Source organism: Medicago sativa, chromosome 5, assembly GCF_051527215.1.
Source record: "Medicago sativa cultivar Bolivia chromosome 5, Bolivia_mono, whole genome shotgun sequence".
NCBI classification, from domain to species: Eukaryota; Viridiplantae; Streptophyta; class Magnoliopsida; order Fabales; family Fabaceae; genus Medicago; species Medicago sativa.
Window position 1 is genome coordinate 61540958 of NC_140753.1, and position 11904 is coordinate 61552861.

The following is an 11904-nucleotide window of genomic DNA, read 5'->3' on the forward strand; positions in this document are numbered from 1 at the left end:
TACATTATACACGCTATCCTTACCATTGAACCTCATAGAATTGCGTAAAATAGACAACAATTGAGACCGATAAAAGAGATAATTGGAATATGAAAATGGTTGTTTACCGTAACACTGAAAAGATTTACATAACATAATAGATCCACTACCATTAGTAGCTCTCCTTCCAATGATAAAGGTAACAACACCAACATCAGAATCATCTATATACTCCCTTCGTCCCTATATGTAAGCACCCTTTGTCTCTAATAAAAGGGTGCTTACATATAGGGACAGAGGGAGTAGTTTTCAATATGTTATCTATTCGACTATAAAGATATAACATAAAAGACCATCAAAATCACCTCTTCAAAAATAAATCAAAAGTTGCACTAGTAACAAATACAAAAAATATTGAACATTGTTACTCAAAACAACTAAATAATAAAAGGTGGCAATGGCTACACGAGTTTTTTTACCAAATAATAAAAGGAAAGAACTAAGTACAAAAAATAATCGAGGTCATTACACAACTAATAAAGACCATAATAACAAATACAACTAAATAATAAAAGGAATTAAAGACAATGGCTACATGATTTTTTTTACCAAATTCAAAAAGTATTGAACATTGTTACCCAAAACAATTTCCACAAATTGCTTCTTCAATTCAGGAGTATCTATAGTGAAAAAATAGTTGCAAATATTGTCTTTGGGGATAAGCATACCAACCATTACCGATTCGGCAACGGACAATCCTTCTATATCTTTTAAAATAGAAAAAAAAATATGGTTCCTCCTATCAGCTGTGTGTTTCTCGTGCACAAAACAAAAAGTGAAGACTTGATTCATATTCTCAACGCCGTTAGCATAAATCTCACCCGACATGTTCAATAAATTTAATATGCTAGAACCATCGTCATTATACTTCAACCAGGGACTATTTCCAAAATGTTTTGTTTTTTAAAATAGTCCATCCAGGGACTACTTCCAAAAACAAAATATTTTGCAGGGACCTTTTTAAAAATCAAAATATTTTGCAGGGGCTATTTTTCTATAAAATGGGTTCAGTCATCATGTGTCACGTGTGCAAATCATCACAAAAGTGGGCCAGGGACCAAAACCAAAACAAGGCGTATTTGCAGGGACCGAAAACTAAAAAAAAATTATAGGGACTAAAACGAAAACGATGCATATTTGCAGGGACCAAAACCATATTTTAGCCAATTTATATTATATTTGTTATTGTTGGTATGGTTGAAAACGATAAGTATAGTTGTTACAATATAAAAGTACAAAATATTTATTACATATACCTACAACTTTAATTAAAATTTAATTAATTTTAATCAAAATTTCATAAAAACTACTAATCGTAACTTTGGTGCTTTTTCCTTACATGTTTTTTGTATGGTTCTTTACATAATTAAAAGTCATTTGTTGTGATTATAACAAACTTTGAAAAGAATTTGGATTTGAGAAATCATAGGTAGTTGTGAGTATTTTATGTGAAGTATCACACGAAAAGCATTTAAGAAAATGCACCTAAGTTTTATCCTTATTTTACTTCTAGCAAAAAAACTTAGGTGCATTTTCTTAGGTGCTTTTCATATGGTTCCTAAATAAACTACTCATGACAAGTGTATTGTTAGCCAAGAATCATATGAAAAACATATAAATAAATTCACATGACTTTTGTCCTTGTTGCAAACTATTTATTCGTTTCTCCGTTTTCTCATTCATTAAATTTCATTTAGCATAGATTTCGTTAAATTTAATAGATAATTTATTTATTTTTAAAATATTAAATTGATAGAGAAAATTTTAGATGATTATTTGATTAAATTATTTATTTTAATCAATTCTATATATTTATAAAGACATAATTTTGTTTGCCTACATGTGCATTCTAAACACGCACTCATGATAATTTTTCAACCGAGATAACTAAGATTTATTTAATTTATATTTTAAGTAGTTTTTTTTTATAAAAACTCGGCATCTGGTCCAATGACCAACTAATTCGATGGGTCCAATTTCACCGTCCATTTGTGGGACCCCATTTAAATCCATATTTTAGATAGATATTAATAGTTTATTTAACAAATTAGGGGTTATATCACCACTAAAAAAAATATGTGTTATAATATGAGGAGTTTTTTTTTATACTAATTTTAAATCATATGGATTTTCAATAAACATTAAACATATAACACAAAAACTAATATTATTAATAAAAAATTTCAATTTAGATAACTACAATTTATTTATTTTATTGTCAAAAAAACTACAATTTATTTATTTTATACTTTGGGTTGATATTAATAGTTTATTTAATAAAATACGAGTCGTAATATGAGTAATTTTTTTAACTATTTATAACTCCGGAGTTATATAGACTTTTAATAAATATTATACATAAAACACAAACAATAATATTATATATATATATATATATATATATATATATATATTCACATACCGCAAGCCTAATAAATTGTAAACCTACACTACTAGAAAGATGTCATACTGGGACGGAATTCCGGGACGGAAAAAATTTCCGTCCCAAATATATTGATTTGAGACGGATTTTGCGACACTTTTTTGTCCCAGAAATTGATTTTAAAATTTAAACATTGATTTGGGACGGAAGTTCAATTCCGTCCCAAATATGTGACGGATTTGTGTTTTCTGTCCCTCTTTTGAGACGGAAATGGTGTTTCCGTCACACCCTTCCCCAAAATTTAGTAGAAAAAATTGGAGGGAATATTCGCGCCTTTATTTGGGACGGAATGTTAATGTATTTCCGTCTCAAGCTGGCCAATATTGAAATTTCTTAGGGCGATAACTACTCCAACTGTTGGGACGGAATTTTTTACTCTTTTTCCGTCGCAATGTATTAGTACAATATAATTTTTTTTTAGATTTTTATTTTGACAAGTTATATATATTTTTACCAGCATTATTAAAAATAATTCTTTATTTAATTTTATTAAAAATAAAAAAATTCTTTTAAGAATTTATTATTACATCTAATTAATATTACATTTTTCACTATTTTTATAAGATTAATTTAACGCACTGAGGATTTAATTTCTTTTACATATGCATTCAATCAAATCATAGAGAGATATTTTAGAAATTAAACCAATAAAGTGATATTATGATATGATTTGATTGGATGCATTTGTAAAAAAAAAGTCTTACAATATTTGTATATAAAAATTAAATCTTATTTCTTTTTTTATAATAAAAAATTAAATCTCGTATCTAAAACAAAATTAATTAGTTGTATAACATACTCCATATTTTTTATTTGATTTATTATTATTTAAAAACTCATGAAATATTCCTTCAAAAAAATTATTTAAAAAAAAGTAGAAATGAGATGATCAATCTATCAAACGATGGAAACAATAAAAAACTAATAGAATATAAAAATGAAAATGTTGTAATTAATAAAATAAATAAACTAAGTGAAAAGGGGAGAACAGAAAGAAACTTGTCCAGATCTCACCATCAGAAAACCCTAAAATCTCTCTCTCTCTCTCTCTCTCTCTCTCTAATCTCCACCATCAGTCGATCTCCATGGTAGAAAGAAGCTTGCCTCTCCTCTCGCCATCTCCCTCTCGTTATCTCATCGTAACTGCTAACATCCGGAACCGTCATCTCACCGTCGCCCTCTCGTCATCTCGCCGTCGCCGCTGGCTGTCTTTGGTATATCACTTCTAATACCTTTGTTTTGAGTCTCAGATCTTTTTTCCTCTGAATCCTATGATAAAAAATTGCTAATTTTCTTGGGTCACGAGCCTTTTCTCAAGTTTTCAGCTTTAATAATTTTAATAAAGATTATTTTTTTCTCTATTATCTTTGGTATGTCACTGCTTTTTGTGTTCTTCAGGATCCGATGGGTATGGTTCTTGCAGATCTGTGGTTTTTCTGTTTGTTGTTGTATTAGTGTTATCTGTTGTGTAGTAGTGTTGTTACCCTTTGTGTAGTAGTGTTTGTTTTAGGCGTGCTAAGTAATATAAACAATGTCTTATGCTTTAACTTTCTATTGTATTAAAATAGGAGTTGTAGAGATTCTGGAGAAGAAGGAAAAAAATGTTTAACCATTGCTCTGTTATGAATATGAAGATTTGTTGCCAATCACGTGTTTTGAGCAATTCAATTTGCAAGGAGGTTTATATGTAGAAACTAACTGAATTCATTAAGCACTTTTTGATTTTCTTCATATATTTTTATTCGTGTTTATGATTTGGTAGGGTTATTTGAACGTGTAGTGGATTAAATCAAGAAAGTGCGTTGTGACATTCCTTACTACTTTTCTCGAAGCAATTGGTTGGAATCTCTACTTTTAAATGGTAAGCACGGTTTCTGTCACTCTTTAACAATCCTATTTTTCTTTTAGTTTGCCTATCTTTTTGTATCAATTGCTCCTTTACTGTTGCTATATTAACTGAAGTGTGTGCTTTGTTCTTTAATTTACTTGTTAATTGGCAATTGTTTCACAATGTTATAACTTCAATTTTATTTTCTATAGTTTTTTGTAATTGCAGAACGGATACAAATGGACTGGTGAACAAGATGCAGCTATTAAGGCTATGTGGGAATTTAAATCCAAGGAACTACTGATAAAGATAATGTTGAGGGCACGTGAAAATGTGCGCGAAAAACCAAAATGGATTACTGAAGTTGCATGAGCAGAACTGATTGCAGTGGTAAGATGAAGACTACCTGATATTAAGATGTGTGGCAAGCACAAATCGTCATTCTGAGACCGGTGGTTCATTGCACACCCAAAGATTTAAGAATCAACCAAAGATACTTTGTTGTTATAGAGAGATACTTACATGTTATGTTTAGTATTGAAAAAATGGACAAGCAGTTGTGTAGGAATTTACAGAGTAATATAATTTAAAGTGATAATTTTATTAAAACTTTTGGCGGAATGAAATTTCTTTGTGATAATTTAATATATTTGTGGTGAAATTAATTAATATTTTTTCGTCCGGACGAATCAATAAATAATAAAATAATAAATAAAAAAAAATATTTTTGTCAAAAACTTTGTCCCAAAGTTGGGACGGATTTAGTAATTCCGTCAGCATTTTGGGACGGAATGAAGGAGTCATGTTTTTTAAACAAATATAATCCGTCCCTGATTCCGTCTCAACTTTGTGACGGATAGTAATATTCCGTCCCCAAATTTTTGCGACAGCAGTTTTTGCGACTAAATTATTTTGTCACATATTCCGTCCCAAATTCCATTTGTGACGGAATTCTGAACTACTGTGCGACGGAAAATTCCGTCCCGAATCAACGTTTTTCTTGTAGTGCTAAATGTAATATATCAACCAAAATACTACTGAGTTTCTTGTGGTTTGTCACCTTTTGGTCGTAATTCTTATATCTAATGTCATCGGATTGGTCAACCGATCATATATTTTTCATCTTAATATCATATATTTTCCTATCTTACAGAAACTAATGATTTTTTTTAATAGGGAAACTAGTCAATATTTGATTACATAGTGTAAAAAAAATAGCAACGAAAAAGAAACTCATGTTTTTTAAAATATGTATAGAATAGCATTGTGTTCTTGAACATGTATAATCCATCTAAGATTTTAAAATATGTAGCTCTATTTTAGTTTTTTATTATTAAATTCAATTTGATTTGATCACAATATTTATATAATTAAATTGAAATTTACGTAGAGAAATATGTTGCAAAATATATTCCTATTCACAAATGACAATCATGTCTTAAACAGAGGTATATAGTTTCTTTTGTGCCGCATTGATCACTACTAGAAAATATACATTTAACAACAAGGTTTACACATTAGTGGTCAAATACCTGATGTGAAAAGTAACACGGTGGCAATATCGAAATTATAATGAACTCTGTTGAAGGGATACACATCGGTTGAGTAAATGCCTGAGGGGGAAATTAGTCACTAAACCTTTTTCACATCAATGTAAATTATACATATAGGGAAAGATAGGCATTTTTATAATTTTGCCGAACTATATTTGACATCAGGCATACTGTGGGGAAAAACTTGTGTCATTTTTACAACTCACTTTCCCTTTCACACTTTTCATAATCGTACGTCTTTCCTCTTCACCGAGGAACCGTAACAGCAAACCCACTATTCAATCACTCAATCGTGAATCACCCAACCACCAAAACATTTTTGTTTTCCCTATTCAATCAAAAATCGAACAACAAACCTCTCCCCAAACTTTTCCCCAAAAATTGAAAAAAACAAACAAGCTCATTCGACTTGAATCTCCCTTAAGCTAAAAAATCGCCCTCTCAATCTGAATCGCTCATTCAAGCTCGATTTAAATCGTGAATCGCGAACTCAGTCGTTGTTCTTCTTTCTCTCACTCACTCGAATCTCGCCGGGTCGATCTCCCTCTCTCTCTGAAACATGTGAGTCGTGATGTATGATGTGTGCGCGTTTTCCCAAAATGAAGCGAAAACCCACTCCTTCGTCGTGTGCGGTGGTGATTTCTGATCGATAAATTGAAGATGAAGATTAACATCAAGACTCATAAGGAAACTAAATTTTCGTTTAATTTTTATTATTGTGTTATATTTTTCTTCTCTATTATTGTGTTATATTTTTCTTCTATATTATTTTTCGTGAATCGCGAACTCAATATGTATATGAACGAAAAATTGAACAAATGTGGACGCTGAAGAATCTTATACCCGGTGTGAAATTTACATTTTTGACGTCATTTTAAATGGTAAAGCCGATGTGAAAACTTATTATTTAGTATTTGACTATCACATATCAAATCAATGATTTTCTGCTCGATGTGGAAAACAACTTATCACAACGCTTCCATACCCGATGTGAAATGTTAACGACATACAACATCATCTTTAGTGACATCGGTTGAAACCCGATGTGAAAAGTCGATTTCCACTGATGTTAAATGTCATTTTTGTAGTAGTGGGTGTAAAGGAGACAACAACCTAGCTATAATATCATTTGAATTTGTTTCCGCCGTCGAATATGTTATGTTGTTTGAAAGCTTTACTTTAGGTAAAATGTGAGATTGAGTTCGAATCATGAGTATCAGGTGCCGTTTAATTTGGGAAAGTAGACTTTTTTCCCACCATAGGAAAGTGTTTTTTAATCATTGGATCATGTAAGGAACACACTATTACAATAGTCTCTTAACACTAGATTTTTTATCTTACTATCTTCTCCAACCACTCTCACCCACTATCTTCATCTTCCATATCTTTCCAATAGAACACCTTCCACTACATTTCTTCTCGGCATCTGACTCTTTTCTTGTTCCTTTTTTTTCTTCTTCTTTTATTCATTAACTAAATTGCTACTTATTATTATGAAATTACAATCTGGGTTTATAATCTGTGCAAGTCCAACGATGTCCATTAACACCATTGTTAGCTATTGCTCTTCGATCCAAAATAGTTCAACATGTTAATCACACAAAATATTTTGCTAGCTATTAAAGCATCAATTTTTAATTCCAGTTAATTTTAAACTACTTTAGTCAAATACCAATCATCATCAACATTAACAAAAAAGCCCAAAACCAATAATATAAAATTAGGGAAAACAAAAACAAACCCAGAATTAGAAACCCTCCAAAATAAATACCCAGATAAATAAATTCAACATTTTTCATGCTTTTCAATGTTTTTTTTCTTCTTCAAATACAACGAAGCTTGTTGTGGTGGTTTTCCAGATTCGGATCTGTTTTGTTATGATGTTCTTGTTTGAAGAACACAAAAATGAATGAACGAAGATGAATAATTGGGTTGTAGATTAGATTCCTTTATCTCCATTTCTCTCTATTTTGTTTCAAGAATATTTTGAAGGAAAAATAAATTGAGATGTAATTTTCATAGGTGACGATAAGCTGAGTTGTTAAGGTTAGAGATGATGTGAAAAAATATATAGTGTGAATAGGCTATTGTAACAATGGTGGTACTACTCAATCTAATGGTTAAAAAAAGACTTTCCCATGGTGGGAAAGAAGTCTCCTTTCCCAAATTAAACGGCACCTGAGTATCAATCTATCGAGATAAAAGAATACGTGAGAGGATAAAAGAATACATAGTTGCTAAAAGAAATACACATCAAATTTATAAGAAGAAATTTTGTAAAATACTCCTACTCAACTAAAATCAATTACCATTGTTGAATAAAATAAATAGCTACATTTATTCATCGAGGATAAAAGAATAATGTGAAGGTGAGAAAAACACAATAAAGGGGGTTTGAATTGTGTTAGTTTTTTCTTCTTTTTAAACAAAGTCCAATGTTCAGAGTTTGATAGAGTTCAGATTCAAGAACAAAGTTCAGAGTCTAATGCAGCGGATAAAGTAAAGATAGATAGAGAGAGGGGGGGGGGGGGAGAGAGAGAAGAGAAAGACACAAAACAATTATACAGGTTCCTTCCACAATTCGGAAGTAGTCTTGTCCCCCTTGCACTTCCAAGGAGAGTTCACTAAAATCAATATCTGATTACAAATGCTCAAGCATACAAGCAAGAGACTTCCAAATACTCAAGCACACAAGTAAGAGATTTCTTATGGTAAAGCACAAAAGCAAGAGACTTCTAAACAAACACAATTACACCGAAAAATGCTTGAGGTTGAACACTTGATATACAATCAGTGGTGTTCACAATACAAATTAGATAAAGACTCTTAAGACTCTAGAATTTCTAAGATATGAAAGTTGTTAAGAAATTCTAAGTGAACTTTGATGTGCAACAATTTCATCAGAGTTTTGGCACTATGAAAATGTTGTTGAGTCTCTTACAATCTTCAAGTCTTCACACCTTTATATAGAGGTGTGAGAGATACGTTGATGATTGCCAGCACATAAAAAAAGTCGTTGTTTAAGCTTGATCATCACCAATGATCTGTTGCTTGATTTGGTTATTGTCCTAGGAGGGAATAATTTGAAATTCATTCCTTATTTGGAGAAATAACCAGAGTAGACACAGTTGTAGCAGTACTATTGCAGCCAAGATAGTGGAGTAGTGGTTGTACAATTGTACTATGTCCTTTTCCTGCGCTCTTCAGTGGATAAGCATCCAATGCCTTCAAATTCCTCTGAAATAGTAGTGAGATTGAATTTCATCATTGATACTTCAATCATGCTATATTCAATATGGTGTCGTTCTTCGAGCTAATTGAACTTTATCTCCATATTATCATTATTACTCCCTCCGTTTTAAAATGAGTGTCGTTTTAGGTGTTTACACACATATTAAGAAATGCAATGATTAAAAGAAAGAGAATGGTTATTTTACCAAATTATCCTTATTAACTATTGGTTAGTTTTAAAAGTAATACTTTGGAAGGAGTGTGTAGAGTATTAATTGGAGGGTACAATTGAAAAGAAAAAGTTATTATTGCATTGAAAACTGAAAGTGACATTCATTTTGAAAAAAAAAAAATTTGGCTAAAGCGACACTCATTTTGAAACGGAGGGAGTACAAATTTACAATCATTAGTGATAGAAATACAATAAAGATAATATCACAAATATTCCCACAGTGAGATCTATGCGGAGGGTCAGGGGCGGTTCTAAGGCCCGGCGAGCTCGGGCACTCCCCCGGGCTCCGGCCCAAATTTTTTGCAATTTCTTATGTAAATCCCCTTGAATTTCTTATAAAAACCCCTATAAATTGGGCAATTTCTTTAAATTTTTTATTATTTGCTTGCAATTTCTTATGTAAACCCCTATAAATGTATTGCAAATTTTTTTTCGCCCGGGCTTTATAAAAATCCTGGCTCAGCCACTGCGGAGGGTCATTGGAGAACGACATATTCAACCTGTTTTGGATATATTTAACGGCGAAGTCACATGTATATAGCTCCGGGTGTGCAATTGCACTCCATGTAATTTTGAAAATTACACCTTGATTTGAATAATAGTTATTTTTTACTTTTATTTGTTGTTGCTTAATGGTTTTTACATGTCTGTCCTATTTTTTACTTTTAGCTCAGTAAGTATGTCATTACTTTTCGTAACTTTTGCAATTGTTAGTTTTTTTAGGGGACAACTCAACTTTTAATGTGTAGAATTTGCATCCTATGCTTAATAAATCATCATCACTCTTCAAATAACAATATTAAAGTATCAAATAACCTCCAAAAGATGTAAGTACCAAATAAATATAAGTAAGAACCATTATATTATCAATAATGATGAATTTAATTGCATTAGTTATACAATAATTAATCAAATTAGATTAACGATTAACAACAACATTGTACTTGCAAAAGTACAATAATCTACTAATATATATTACATACTCTCTCAAAAAAATAATATTACAAACACACAATAAGATGACTACAACGAATGGTTGGATAACTCAAATTGTTTGAGCAAAAGGATAAATAGTTAGAAGTCGTGTGTTCAAACCCGATCGAAGTCGCATTCTCAATAATCAAATCACATCGTATGGACACCCTTTATGAATTTGCTTTTGTGTCTCTTTTGCTTCATGATGTTCTTTAATTATCTTTTCAAATTTAGAATTGAATTCAAAAGAGGATTTTGAACCTTGAAGAGGATAAAAAAAAAGAATGTGCAAGATAGGTACATGTATTTGAATACAAAAAGAAAATAGGAAAAAAGAAGTGAGCCAAGAGATTCTAGCTGTTTTTCTCCTACAAAGTTGTGTTGTCTAATGTCTCTTGCTTTCCAAAGAAAAGTAGCTATTTGTAGGGTTGGAAATGGGTCAAATTGAATCGAACTTGGATTCAACTCTCGATTCGTTTAAAATTAAAGTAGTTTAAAACGTAACTCAAGTTTACAACATATACTTTTTTTTTAATTTTAGTTTAAACTCTACTCAATTCAAACTATTTAAAAGTTAATTCATTACTATTTAATAAGTTAATTCATTAATCATACAAGTCGGACCATACATAGTCTAAACTTAACTCATTTATTTAACATGTTTAACTTTCAATTTATATTCGACTCATTTAATTTATGAATCAAGTTTAACGAATCAATTGTTGAATCGAATTAGAACAATTCAATTTATTGTTAACTCTATTTTATTATGGGAAATGTTAACTTGTGCCCTTAAGGCACAAGATAAGGAATCCAACATAGTAACTTTTTGTTGGAATGTGTGCATTCAATTTAATTTTTGAATTTATAATAAATAGAATGTATAAAATTTGAGGGAATATTTCTACTTTTGAATTCCTTATCTTGTGCCCTAAGGGCACAAGTTAACATGACTCTTTTATTATTCATTTGTTTATGTAAAGTTCAAAATAATTTGGCTTTGTTTATCATCTTCGGTATATGCGAGCATTTGAACTTTTTGGATTCCCTAATATAATTCTTTTTTATAAAATATAGGTATATAATGTTACTTAATCAAATCTTAAAGATTAAGGAAACTCTTACCATGCAGTCATGCACAAATATATGTACGCCAAACATGATCAATAAAGTGGCAGTTGAAGCTTAAAAGTTTAGTGAAGGACACAAAAATAACTTGCAAATGATAATACAAGTCTTAATTTATGTATATAATGTGATATAAGTGGTAGATACGTAGATTTATGAACTATTTTTTTTTTTGGGTTGGTGGCCGGGTTTGAACCCCGAACCTTGCATATTTTATGCATTGTTCCAATCAACTGAGCTAAACTCACGAGGACAGATTTATGAACTATTTGATTATGATTAACCAGCGCGTAATAAAAATATTAATTCTTTAAATAAATCTATATTATCTCAAATGAATATAAAAGGAGCACTAATTTGAAAATGAATGATTGAATGCTTTTCCCCTTTTGTACAAATAGATAGATATGACATGGCTATCGCTATACTATAGACAAATCTCTTATTTAAACCAACTTCAGTTCCATACTCATAG

The 11904-nt window shown here is 30.7% G+C and overlaps 1 long non-coding RNA gene across 1 annotated transcript; it reads left to right on the forward strand.

Moving 5' to 3' along the window:
* The first annotated feature begins 3526 nt into the window (after positions 1–3526).
* LOC146923763 (uncharacterized) lies at positions 3527–4704 on the forward strand. Its single transcript, XR_015009866.1, has 3 exons — positions 3527–3696; positions 4245–4343; positions 4523–4704. It is a non-coding gene; the product is annotated as an uncharacterized LOC146923763 (long non-coding RNA).
* Positions 4705–11904: the final 7200 nt, after the last annotated feature.